General features: G+C 37.1%; 1 protein-coding gene across 2 annotated transcripts in view; it reads left to right on the top strand.

Moving 5' to 3' along the window:
* Window positions 1–12,712, top strand: part of COL4A1 (collagen type IV alpha 1 chain) — a 139,967-nt gene that overhangs the window by 70,316 nt on the left and 56,939 nt on the right. The window lies entirely within an intron of this gene.

A 12,712-nucleotide genomic window follows, 5' to 3' on the forward strand; every position in this document is an offset into this window, starting at 1 on the left:
GACTCCGAGCTCTAAAAACCCTTCCGAATCTAAACGCTTGCTATCCCCTGATTTCAGGTCTTCCTGTAAATGCCGAGGTATTTTAGTGCTTGTCATTACTGACATTTGTAGAGTCAAATGTTATTTTACCAGAAGGAATTTCGATATGCAATAAATGTCAGAATGCTCCATTAATCCAAAGTGAAGGAAGTCAGGCCCATAATGCGTTATTACTTTACAAGTAGACATTTCCTCAGTGTTGAATACTTTTTCAGTGATGTATGCTGAGAAAAAGAGGAACAGTGATTCAGCAGCCTTTACCCAATGTGCCTTCATCACTAGTTTTTCAAGCCTGCTGATAAGAAAACTAAAGTTTCCTGAGTTTGAATTGCCATCTGGTCTTTCTCCCCTTTTTCTGTTTTGAGAAATCACACGATACCTGAGTCGAAGCAATTATGGCTGAGAACTTTTGTTATTCTTGCCTCGCTGTCTTTGTTTTTTCCATTTGCTGATCTATTCAGTTCTTCATATTTCTGAAAATTTCCTTGGAGCTGGGAGGTCAGTGCTAGTGTCAAATAACGACTTAAATCAAGTCTGACTTTCTGAAACAGTAGCTCTGATGCTTGCCCCTAGCCTAGCAAAAATTAGTCAGAAGTCATTTATTTGGTCTTACTATTGGGTAAATACCAAGAACTGAATGGGAGAAATAGATTATAATTATGAAAATATTTGTGGGAATAACCCTTTCCTTTCATATCTCACTTGCTTGCTTCTATGAAGTTATGTTCTTAACCCGAAGTGCCTACCTTTCAAATATTTAAAAATAAAGTTCCCCAGTTTGAGAGTTGTTCATACTCTGGGGACATATTCTCTTCAAGACTCTGTCTCGTGGAGAGACATGAAATGTAACAAGTAGTAAAACAGGTGTCTACGTGGTATGAATTTAAAATGTATTCTCCATGTCAAGTGACGCTTCAAACAAAGTAATCTACTCAGTGAGCATAGTTTAAAATTCAATTTTTCAAAAGCAATTTGCTTTACCCAGTGACAGATAAGAACATACACATGTCATTTTTCATCCTGTCAAATATTTTGTTTCTGACACAGGCACTTCTTTTCTGAGGTGTTTCCTGTGTTTGAGTACATTGTTAAGTATAAGTTCTAGAAGAGCGTAGGTAATCTTATTTCAGAAGCAAATCATTTGTCATTTACTCAGCGATTATTACATTAATAATTACAATTATTAATTTGGTGATTGTTTAGATCTACAAGGAGCAATGTCTGTTTCCTTATTTATGCCATGTCATGTTTTCCTGGCATGCTATACCCCTTATATGGTGGGTGACTTTAGATGATTGTGCCCCAGAAGGCCTTGGGGGCTCGGTGTGGCTCTGCACTTGGAGTATACTTAGGGCACTGGGAAGGTGAGGGTGAGCTCTGGCTTTAATCTTCCACCGAGCAGGACTCTGTGGCTCCTCATGAGCCCTGACAGAGGACTGGCTCCCTGTCATTATTGCATTTGTCATGCTGAAATTCTGGACCTAAAGGATCAACTACAGTGTTTCCTCTATTTCGTCACAGAAGGTGCTTGTTCCTCCTATCGAGAAGCACTGAATTTGGGAAACTGTTTATTCTTTCAGAGGTGCCTAGTGGGCTCTCTTTGGTTTGAAGTTTTTGTGGAAGCTCAGGAATTTTACAAAATTAACAATTTTATGTATGGGGCAGGAGAAAAGGGTAGGCCACTTCAGGGTACTCGACTGGTCAGCCACCTCTTGACAAAGAGAAATTGCCGAGGTCATTGAGGTCATTGTGTCTGATGCCACAGACCCCAGAGCGGGGAGGAGCAAGGGAACATGGCAGCAGCTGTGGCCTGATCTTTCTCTCAATGCATCCTCCCTCTCTCTCTTTCTGTGTCTCTCTAACACACACATTGGGTCACCTCTCCTCTGATTTTTTTTTTTATATTAATTTAAATACAGAATACATAGGAAAATGTCAAACATTTTAAACTCTTCAATCTAACCTATTTTTTTTTATGAGAATGTTATCTCCTAATTTACAAACTGTAAAGCAATTTGACTCTTCATCTTAGCTTCTTAGCCAAAGAGCATAATTTTTTAGTCTATTGGCATTAAGTAGTTAAAGAATAAAAGAAAAACAAGAAACTATCTTGTAAATTGAACCTTTAAAATTTCTACAAAATATAGTAAAAATGTCATTAGAGAGGATCTTGTTGATTTAAACGTTTTAATAATTTGGCCATACCCAGGAAATTAAAAGCAATATATTTCCACATTACCTTTTGCAAAACAAGCTTGCCAATTTTGTTAATAACATTGAGATGAAGGAAATATACCTGCTAAGAAAGGGCTACTTTTAAGTATTTAAGTAGCTATTTATTGTGTTGATTATGCACCATTATTTTGTATTGCTTGTGTAATTATACGCTTTTCTTATCTATTCAGTTTTAAAACAAAAACCTTGGCTGAAAACACTCCTGCAACATCTTGCTCAATTTCTTCCTTTGAGTGTCTGAATATGTTTTAAAAGAATGAATGGTGTTTACTGAAAATAGATTGAAATTCAGTTATTAATTCAGAATGATCTGACCACAGCCTTTTCAAATGAATGAAGTTAAGCTAATAGTGGGTTCTGTAAAACCTCAGGCTCTACCAGTACTGTATTGTATTCTGTGGGCAAAATTGATTTGCCATGTTTTAACATCCTTGGAACTGGCCCTATCCTCTAGATTCTGAGCATGATTAATGAAGTCTTGAAATTATCGAAGCATGCTGGGGAAAAATGTTATTAGTTATTTCAGATAGCCAAGTAGCTTGGTTGGAGGGAAAGGAAGTAATTTGGGGATATCAGAACATGTGTGTATTATCAGGTACTTGTGGGCTAAAAAAGAAGGGTCCTGGAACCTCACACAAGTGCACGAGTTGGGAACGTGGTAGACTTACAGAAACTCGGGCTGACATGGGAGCATTGTCAGAACGTTCTGTGCTTGAAAACAATACCGGAAGTATTCATTAAGGGAAAAAACAAAAAAACCTTGTGCACAAGATAAAGGAGGAATTTCTTAAAACTGTCGGATTTTTTAAATACCCAAGAAATTCTTATTTTCTTATGTCAAATTTAGCCACAAAAACAAGAATGAGATAATTCATGGGTCATGACCAGTGGGGAAGAGTAAAAAGATGATACTGCATTTCCATTCTCTTTTAAAATATTCTGTGGCTTATAGGAAATGCAGTTGACTTGATAGACATAGACATCTTGATAACAAATGCAAAATATATGTGCTTAAATAAACTAAAGTCAGGACAATTTAGTTTATAATATTTGTTTAGTGTTTCATGCAATGCAAAGGAACTCTGAGTACTAGATCAAATTTGACCCTTCAAAGAATCCTGTCAGGGTGGTGGGGAAGGTGGAGTACTCCCATCTTATAGATGGCAAACCTGATTTTCAGAGGGTCTAAGTGATTGATGCTGGAGCTTTTGGTTCTTAGGCTAAGATTCTTTTCCCATCATGCGGCATTATCAATGCAGTCAGAAATGAGAAAGTAGGAAGATTCCCCAAAGCTCTGTTCACTAAGTCAGAGCAGGGATGCCTGTTTTTTTTATTTTGTGTGTGTGTGTGTGTGTGTGTGTGTGTGTGTTTTGTGTTTTTTTTGCAGTTAACTTTGAAAGTGGGAGATCTAACTAAACCTGCACCCTCTTGGTAGATTCATATTATTTCCTTGGAATCTTTAACATTTTGTGTTTTCTGATTCACTCATGAAAATATTTAGTGAGCACCTACTAAGTGCCATTTGCGGTAGGTGCTGGGAACCAAGGAATGCTCCTTAGCAGGGTACCCATAAAACCCAGTTTTGGTAGATAATTGCAGTTAACACATTTTTTAAAGAAAAAAAAAATTTTTTTCCCTTAATTGCCAGTTGGCAATTTCTCTCAAGGTTAAAACTGAAGAATATCTTGTATGCTTTTTGTATTATTAATTATAATAATTATTGTGAGGATTTTTTCTACATTTTTCATATTTACTGTTAGCACAGACCAAAAAAAAAAAAGAATCCATGACCTAGATTGTGACACTTCCTGACTTTTATGTGTCCTAATTTTGTTCAGGATGCACGCACTTCCAGAACCCTGTCGCACACCCACATACATTTTCAAGTTCAAGTTAATAACATCCTCAATTCTGACAACGTGAAAACCCTCCAAGGGCTATTTAGGTGTCGTGCATTAATTAGCATTTTTTAAAATTGCTAATAACATAGAATACATCTTTACTTCTCAAAGGTTGCTGGCGTGGAGATAGTAAAAGTAGAGTAAAGGTTTTTTTTTTTTTTGAGATGTATTTTTCTTGTTCAAACTCAGAAAGTAGATAATCTCGTTATTTTGTTGTCAATTATTTATCTTTCTGCAATTTCCCTTGTTCCCCCAAATCTTTAAGTCATGACAGAATTTTGATAAATCTCATGGAATTTTTTTAAAAGACTCTTGTGTTGGTGGATAAAGGTGCAATTTTACATGCAGGTTCTCAGCGACTTAGGCATTATCATTCCCTTTCAGTGCCCCCAGTACAACTTGATAAACATTCATTCATGAACGGTCTATTTCTAGATAGATGGTTTTGCTACCACTGGGATTTGTTCAGCTCTGTGTGTATTAGACAAGACGCCCCCTGCTGGGCCAACGCCAAGCTGCAGCTAGAGTTGCCCTCTACTCACCGCAGTGTGCAACATGCACAACCTTCTGGAGGCGCAGTGAGTATAAGGTTCCAGGCTACAGTGTAGCACCTTTTTATGTTTATATTGTTTTTCTCCTTTAAAAGGATTTGTGTCTATATATGAGAAGTAGAATGTAAGGTAATAGGTTTAGGGAGAAGCATTCACGATTTTAATTTTCAGGGGTGCTCCATGTTGATAAATTAAGTTTTTAGCAAGAGAGATTATATTATCACCCTTTTTTGAAGCCATTAAAAATTGAATGGATTTTTTCCCTTCACAAATGGCAAAATTAAGGTAATGGATTAAATTACTTAAAGTATATTTTCCTTATAAATTTATAGTGGAAGGGACTAAAGAAAAGCCTTTAAATAAATTTTATTGGCAATTAAATGTTTAGTAATAGTTTCTTAGAGACCTGCCTGCTATCATATTTGGACCCGTTTCATGCATGTTTTGTAGGATTTAATTTTTCAGCATATACTATTTCTATGCAGTCATTTATCTTCTTTTTCTGTATTGTTAGATTCAAATATTCTCAGTTTATAAAATGGATGGAAAAGCAATCTGAAAAATATCCACAATTCGAACTATTTCTAGGGTCATAGCATTTACCAGCCACTTAATAGCCTCAACATTCAGGTTACTAGTTTTATATTTAATTTTAATTACATTTTAAATTCTAATTAAAATTCTTCCTTTCCTTAAGTTCTTTTAAGCCTTATCAAACTGATTTATCCAAACTATTCCCATGCTAATATCTTCAATCTCACTGGTTATTTAATATTAATATGTCAATATAATGAATATATATTTTTTAGAAAGCTGGATACTTCACGTTTTACTGAGGGAGTTTTAATTTGCCGGGGGGAAGGTGTAGTCCCATAGCGCCCTCTAGTGGCAGAAAACCAGAGCCTCATGGGAACTTTCCTTCCACAAGGCATTCCTGAAGTTCATTCAACCATTATTGCCTTTTACTTTAACGAGATCAGGTATAATAGTTTTCTTCAAATCATTCTGTGTCTAGGAGTTCTTCCCCCCAAGAAGGCATGTTTAGCTGACAGATTCCATGCATGTGTCCAGGATGCTAGGGGATAGTAGGAGTCGGGTATGAATATCATCGGGTGGAAGCAACCGTCTCTAATGGGCTGTGGGATGCCCAGAGGTTGGAGACACTGTTTGGATCTGGGAGGTTGTTGAAAGCCAGCTCTTAGGCTGAAATGGAGAAGAAAACGGATGCAGATGGAGGGCTATAGGGTGAGGGGTTTACAGGAAAATCCATCAATTTTGAAAATCACATGATATCGCTTATATGTGGGATATAAACCTAAAAGCAGCAAATGAACAGGACAAACAAACAGAGACTCATGGTCATGGACAATAGACTAGTGGTTACCAGAGGGTAGAGGGGAGAGGAAGGAGGGGAGGTAGAGAGGGTAAAGGGGGTCAAATATGTGGTGACAGAAAGAAGTCTAACTGTGGGAGGTGAACACACAGTGTAAACATATATATGCCTTACTGTTAAAGTGTACAGCTGAAACTTATTGGATTTCGTTAACCAATATCACCATAAAAATAAATAAATAAATAAATAAATAAATAAATAAATAAATAAATTTTCAAGAAAAGGAATTTTGAACCTTCATATTGAAATTTGAATGTGTTAATAGAGCATGAGGCCAGGAAATACAAGTGTTTCCCAAAGAACATACTACATTTCATTGAAATTTGTTGGGAAAATGGAAATAAGCTATTGATTAAAGATCAACTGTATCAGGAAATGTACACAAAGGATTTGATTGAATACACCCAAAAGACTTTGGAAAAACATTATCATAATGTTTCTCTTCTTGCTAATTTGGGAAGCTGACTACTTCAGGGGAGTGACTTAAAATATTTATACTTAAAATGTTTTAAACAGATTACTGCTTTGGAGTAAGAATTAACGAAAGCATTTTACTCTGTTTTTTTCAGAGCTTAAGAGACAAATTATTGAGAAAAACATTTGCTGCTAAAGACCCTTGCTATTGCTTATAGCTTTAAAGTGTGTCTTTCATCAGTGATACTAGGCTCTTAATACGGAGAAATGTCTGGAACTTTTATAAGTCCTAAGGACTTTTGGAAAATTTTAAATGTTGTTGCTGCCAACAATTTGTCAGCACTTGTTTGCTTATCATTTTAGAAAGTTTTTACTGGATCAGTGAAGTTGGACAGTTTGTTTGCTTTTAGATGAGTTTAGGGGAAGAGTTTTAAATTGTTTATATTGAGAACGCACTTAACGGCTCTTCCGAGTAATTCTTTTGCTGAATGATAGTTCTTTAGAAAATATTTTTGTGAAGAACTCTTTATAATTCATTTTTTTTATAAGGTGGTGTGCAAAGTGGATTTTTATAGATCAGAAAGTATCTCCAGTTTTGTTTGCAAATGTTGATTAATCAAAGAATATATATTGTGCCTTTCCTTTGTAACCATCACTCTGCTAGTTTTTTATTATATATGATTTGAACATTTAGCTTTACCAACTGGATTCACAATGCTGAAATTACTAGAATTGTGCCAGAAAACATCATGGGCTCAAATAATGTTTTGATATCAGGATTTTTTGTGACAGAAGTCTAATCTTGAACTTGGACATTTGGAGAGAGTTTTGTATCTCCAAACACAGAATTGTGCTGTATCCCGCGGTCAGTCTGAAGCTGATGAACCACCAGCTGGACATTGGTGGACCTTATCCATGAGATGGATCTAATCTGTAGGGCTTGGGATTTTCCACTCAAGAACTCTAAGGCAGAAAGTGCAGCGTAAAAGCTGCAGTCCAGGCTTGGGCAGGGAGAGGAAGGCCTTCTGTTTCCTTCCTATACATCCAGCCCAGCTCCCATTCCCAAATCTCAGCACTTATGTCTATTCCTTTCTTCATACAAACCCGTTCGTCTGCAGCTTCAGAGGTCTCAGGAGCAAGTCTCAAACAAGCCTGATGATGGTCAAAGGGAGGACTACTGAGGTACTTGTGATGAGAGACTTGGTGGGATCTGCTTGCCAAACCAACATCTGCGTTTTAAAGGAGGCAGGTTGGGTCCAGAAAGCTCCTAGAAAGAGAATAGATCTTATAGTACACGAAAATTAGGGAGTTTATTTTTTCCTTTTTAATACCTTTCTGATTCTTCTCATCCTTTGAATTTGTAAATACGTGAATGTCCTCATTTCGAGCATTTTAAAAGGAAGGGAAATAATTGGGTGTTATAATAGAACCCTTTTTTCCATGTGAATGTCCTTAGATGCTCATCTTTTCTCTCCTTCCATATACAGTTGCTGAAGCTCTTAACATATACCCACATATTTAATGGAGAGCCACTAGTTAAAAATTCTTAATATGACTATCTCAAGCTGAACATCACCGGGGCTTGAGAATGAAAATGAGAGTTTGGGGAAGAAGATGAAGATAGGTAGCCATGCTTTTTGTACATTATTATCCTACTCTTTCCTGCTTTAACATTAAACTGTTAAATGAAAGAAACAATAGTCATTATAGAGTGGTTACATGAAACGATCTTCAGATTACATTGAATTCACTAAAGAAATGTAGTATACTTTAAGTTGACATACACACATTCTTTTAAGAATCCAGTATATATCTCGTAGTGCAAAAGAGAATCAGTATTCATGTTTTCCCCTGAGGAAAACTGGACCTTTCAGGCTTTTAGTTGTGTATTTCCTCTCCCCTCCTCTCCTCGGCATTAATGACAATATCTCTGCCCTAATGTTAAGCTTCGTGGCGTGGATGAAGCTCCCAATGGGGCCTCGTCTCAGAGTTTTTCCATGACCCCGTGACACTGACTACAGCCTTCCCACCACTTTCCCAGCAGGACTGGTATTCAGGAAGTGGTTGCGCAGATGTCTGATTGTCGTTGGGCTCAAGGAATTGGACTTGTGGAATTTTTGGCTGAGTTCCGCAATCTCCCATTGACTGTGACCCGTCATTTGAAATCGTTTCCTCATCACTGAATGCTTGGTGAGCTCTGGCTCCAAATGTAAATGCTTTCATTCCCTCAATTATTTGCAGCCTTGTTTGGAAATTGAAATCTCGAGGCACCAGATGACAGGAACAGCTGATCCAGTGTCGTCATGTCCTGACCATGGCTTTCTCTCCCTCTTGCTTCTTTGGCCAGAGGTGCATATGTTAACCAGTCTTGAATGGTGCCCACTGGGCGTTAGACTGGGAAAAGAAGGTCTGGCATCCCATCCTGCCTAGTAACCGTATTGTACTATGTTCTAAAGTGTTTAGGATACATAGGTAGAATCCTACTTCATGCTAAGTGTCATATTATGCTCTTGGTTGGTTCATTATCCATTCACCAACTTCTATTGAATTCAAAGTTTGCGTCGCATTCTGTGAATTAATAAAACAATATCTCTTCCTTTAAAGTACTTCTAAAATATGGAAACCCAACGACAAAAATCTGTTTAATTAACATCACTCGCTAGGTTTGTTCTGTTTTCTAATGCATGAGCCCACGCCCAAGTAGCTGACTCTACCCGTGAACAGTCTGCCTGTGAGAGTAAACCCAAAGCTCTGACAGCATTTTTACTTGTGTTTCAGTCCATTGTAAAGATTCATGATCATACTATTTTAAATATGAAAAATTAAAAATTTAACTGAAAGATTGTGATCTCATGCTAACCACTGAAATAGGCATAACATGGCCTCTGATAGTAAGATTTTCGATGACTGCTTATTCTAGATATATTTTGTGTTAACTTCAGTTTTTGTTGTAGGCATTTATATTATCCTTCAAAATTAGAAGCTTCATAATATTTCAACTTCAGCCATCCTGGGAGCTTATTTGGATTTGGCTTTCTAACTTCAGATGGGGGATATAGTCTATCATTTGATTTCCATCATGAACTTGCTTCCGTGAGCATTTTAAAAGGAAGGGAAATAATTGGGTGTTATAATAGAACCCTTTTTTCCATATTTTATGGATTTTCAAAAGTATGTCTTTGCTTTAGATAATATATTTTTAAGTTGCTCCATGTGCGAAAGTCTCTTTCATGCCTAATTTAGAATGGCTAATTTTGATGCCAAGATTATTCTCCATGGCTGTATTTTTTCATCTTTATAGATGATGGCATCTTGTTTTTCTTCCTCAAATTCTGAATTTCACCTTTCGAGCATAAGCGGTAATCTCTTCTGTCGTTGGTATATAAAATTACTTTTTTTATTGTCCAATACATTGCACTGATTTTCAAGAATAAAACTATGAAATGCAGTTGCATCTAAACTGTGCAATATTTACAAGCTTCTCTCTTCTTTACTTCATTTAAAATTTTCATTGCTGTGATAACAGTGGTTGTGCGTTTCATTTCTTTCAGACATGAATTATGTGGCTGCCATGTCCTTTGGAAATAAATGGCTAAGGGGTCTTATTTCTCAGTTATTTTAACTGTGCACATTTTGCCTGTGCACATTTTGACCAGAAGGATGGTCAAAATCGTAGTACTGCTTGTTGCAGCTGCAGAGTCTGGCTTAGACACCAGAGAGGCTGGCAAAAGCCTTTGCACGCTTGTCCAGCTCTTTGCTCTTCCTATAACCCCAGTGGAGATTTGCTAAAGGCTCAGAGGAACAATTTGGCCTGCACACAGCACGAGCTATTTGCCAGCTAACTGTATAGCCGTTTGAGTGCTTATTCTGTCTGTTTGCTCTGCTCTGGCGCCCATAGTAACCTTGACAGGGTGTGGGACACTAGGTTATTCATGTGCACTTATGTCTGAACAAAAGATTAGGAAAGTTAAAAAAATATGGGCAATGGCAAGAACTCTGTCAACGAAGGAGTCACTTCCTTTTTAGCTACTTAATTTCAAAACTCTCGGGATATAAGGATTGCTTAAGTATTCCAATGACGTGGGAAAGAACGTGTTCTTGTGGTGAGGCAAGGACTGGGAATTCAGATTTCTATATTCTGTTCCCAGGAGCACAAAGGGGTCACCAAGTGACATGTGACAAGTCAGTTAAGCATCAGAATCCTAATTTCTCTATCTGTGAAATGGACATAAAAGGGGCTAACTTAATGTTAGTGAATTGTTTAATATTTTGCTGGGAACCAGCTTGCTCTAGTGACCCAGAAAAAACCCAGGGCTGTGGTGTAGGCTGACCTCATTTCTATTTTTGGCTTTAGAGCTGACTCAATGAGAAACTTGTAGAAATCAGCTGATCTGGCTCTTTGCCTCCATGCATTCCATGATTAAAATGAGAATTATAAAATCTTATCTGTACTAGGTCTCATAATGATATTGCCAGTATTAACTAAGTCCTAAAAATACTCCACCAAATGCATTAGAAAGCTTTTATGTTGATGTGCCTTTCGCATTTCCTTCCTATCTCAGGTTATCTGGGGACACAATCCAATGTTCATTAATTTATTTAGCCAGCTGTTTGCAGTTTGAGTAAGCTTTACATTTGATCAAGTTTTGGTCTGAGAATGTTTTTCTTTCTCAGCTGTCACAGGCCTCTGGGAGAAGGAGCGGCATTCCGTGTCAAATCCTATGCCGAGGGCTCTGGCAATATCAGCATCTGTTTTTTTCTGGTAGATTCTCTGCATGCTGCTGTTCCTAGGGTGTGCCAAACTGTAGAGCTTAATTTTCTTTAATCCATTTACTATTTTATCATATCCTCTAGAGCTCGAAATAATCCCTTCCACATTTATTCACATGCTGTTTCTGGACTCTTGATGTACACTTCTCATTAAACCTACAATCCATGGAATCCCAGTGGTTGGAGTCCCAAGTCTAGAACCATATTTCTGCGTTTCTAAAAATAAAACAGGTATTTTTTTTTTTTTTTCACCAGTAAGTGCCAGAACTGGCTGAGTGATTTGGAAAGAAGGACAACTTTGAAAGTTCTTGCTCTGTCTCTTCATTTTGTAACCATGAAAAGCTTTTAATTCCTGATAATGTGTTATTTTGGGCATAAATGTTTATGTTGTGTAATGTATAGCTTGTCAGTTTATTTTTACAACGAACTAGTACAACTGTGAGAAAAATACTCAGCACTAAGAAAGCTCACCTGTGATCTCCTAAGTGCTTTCTGTGTTTTAAAACTGCTAATGATGAATACATCATCTGCCCAATTTGTATTGTAAGATTGCATCTAAGTTCACATACTGTGAGGAAAATGGGTTTTCTTGACGGCGTATCATGATTATGGGTGATTTTCTATTGGCAATTTGAATATGGTAGTCTTCCTCAAAGAGCACTTAATCAGGTCGCTGATGCCTTTAGAAGAAATCATCATTCCAGAATCAAGCAATAATACTGCCTTCCTCCGTGTTCCTTTCCCGGTTGTATGTCTTTTGACTAGTTTCTTGTACTCCCAGGGCCAGATGTCCACCTCATCCCTGTCTGCCGTCATCCAGCCTGCGTTTCCTTCTTTCTTCTCTTCACATCTTTATTTTGCATTTATTTTTCAAAGGCCAGCTTAAGGCTCAGAATACTACAATATCTTTCTGACCTTTTTTTTTTTTTTTTTAATATATTACAGCCATGTGTGTGTACCCTGAATAATATTTGTTATTTTAAAAATAATGTGTCTTCTTTTGCTCCACGGGAGTGGATACCATGATTCAACTTTGATCCAACTTTTGCAAAAGAAACACTTTTAAAATATTCTTAGGAAAGCCCATCATGAGACTGTTGGTTGCAGTCTCAGCATCATGCCGAAACTCACACCATGAGCTCTGCCTACAACAGCTGCTAAAGGCTTCTAAAGGGAAAACTTGACTGATGATCCGCTCACAGAATCTCAGCGCTAGGTCTACTGATAACAAGAAGATTTCATTAATTAAATGAGATTATAGTCAGTTCAGTGAAAAAAACAACAACAAACAATTATTCATTATTTTATTTACCCAACAAGTTAGTTAGCATTTGGAATATGGTATATAGAAAGCATTTTGCCAAGTATCACATTCCTGCCTTCAAAGAGCTTTAGAAAATGGTAGAGAA

Source organism: Pteropus medius, unplaced genomic scaffold (assembly GCF_902729225.1).
Source record: "Pteropus medius unplaced genomic scaffold, Ma_sr-lr_union100, whole genome shotgun sequence".
NCBI classification, from domain to species: Eukaryota; Metazoa; Chordata; class Mammalia; order Chiroptera; family Pteropodidae; genus Pteropus; species Pteropus medius.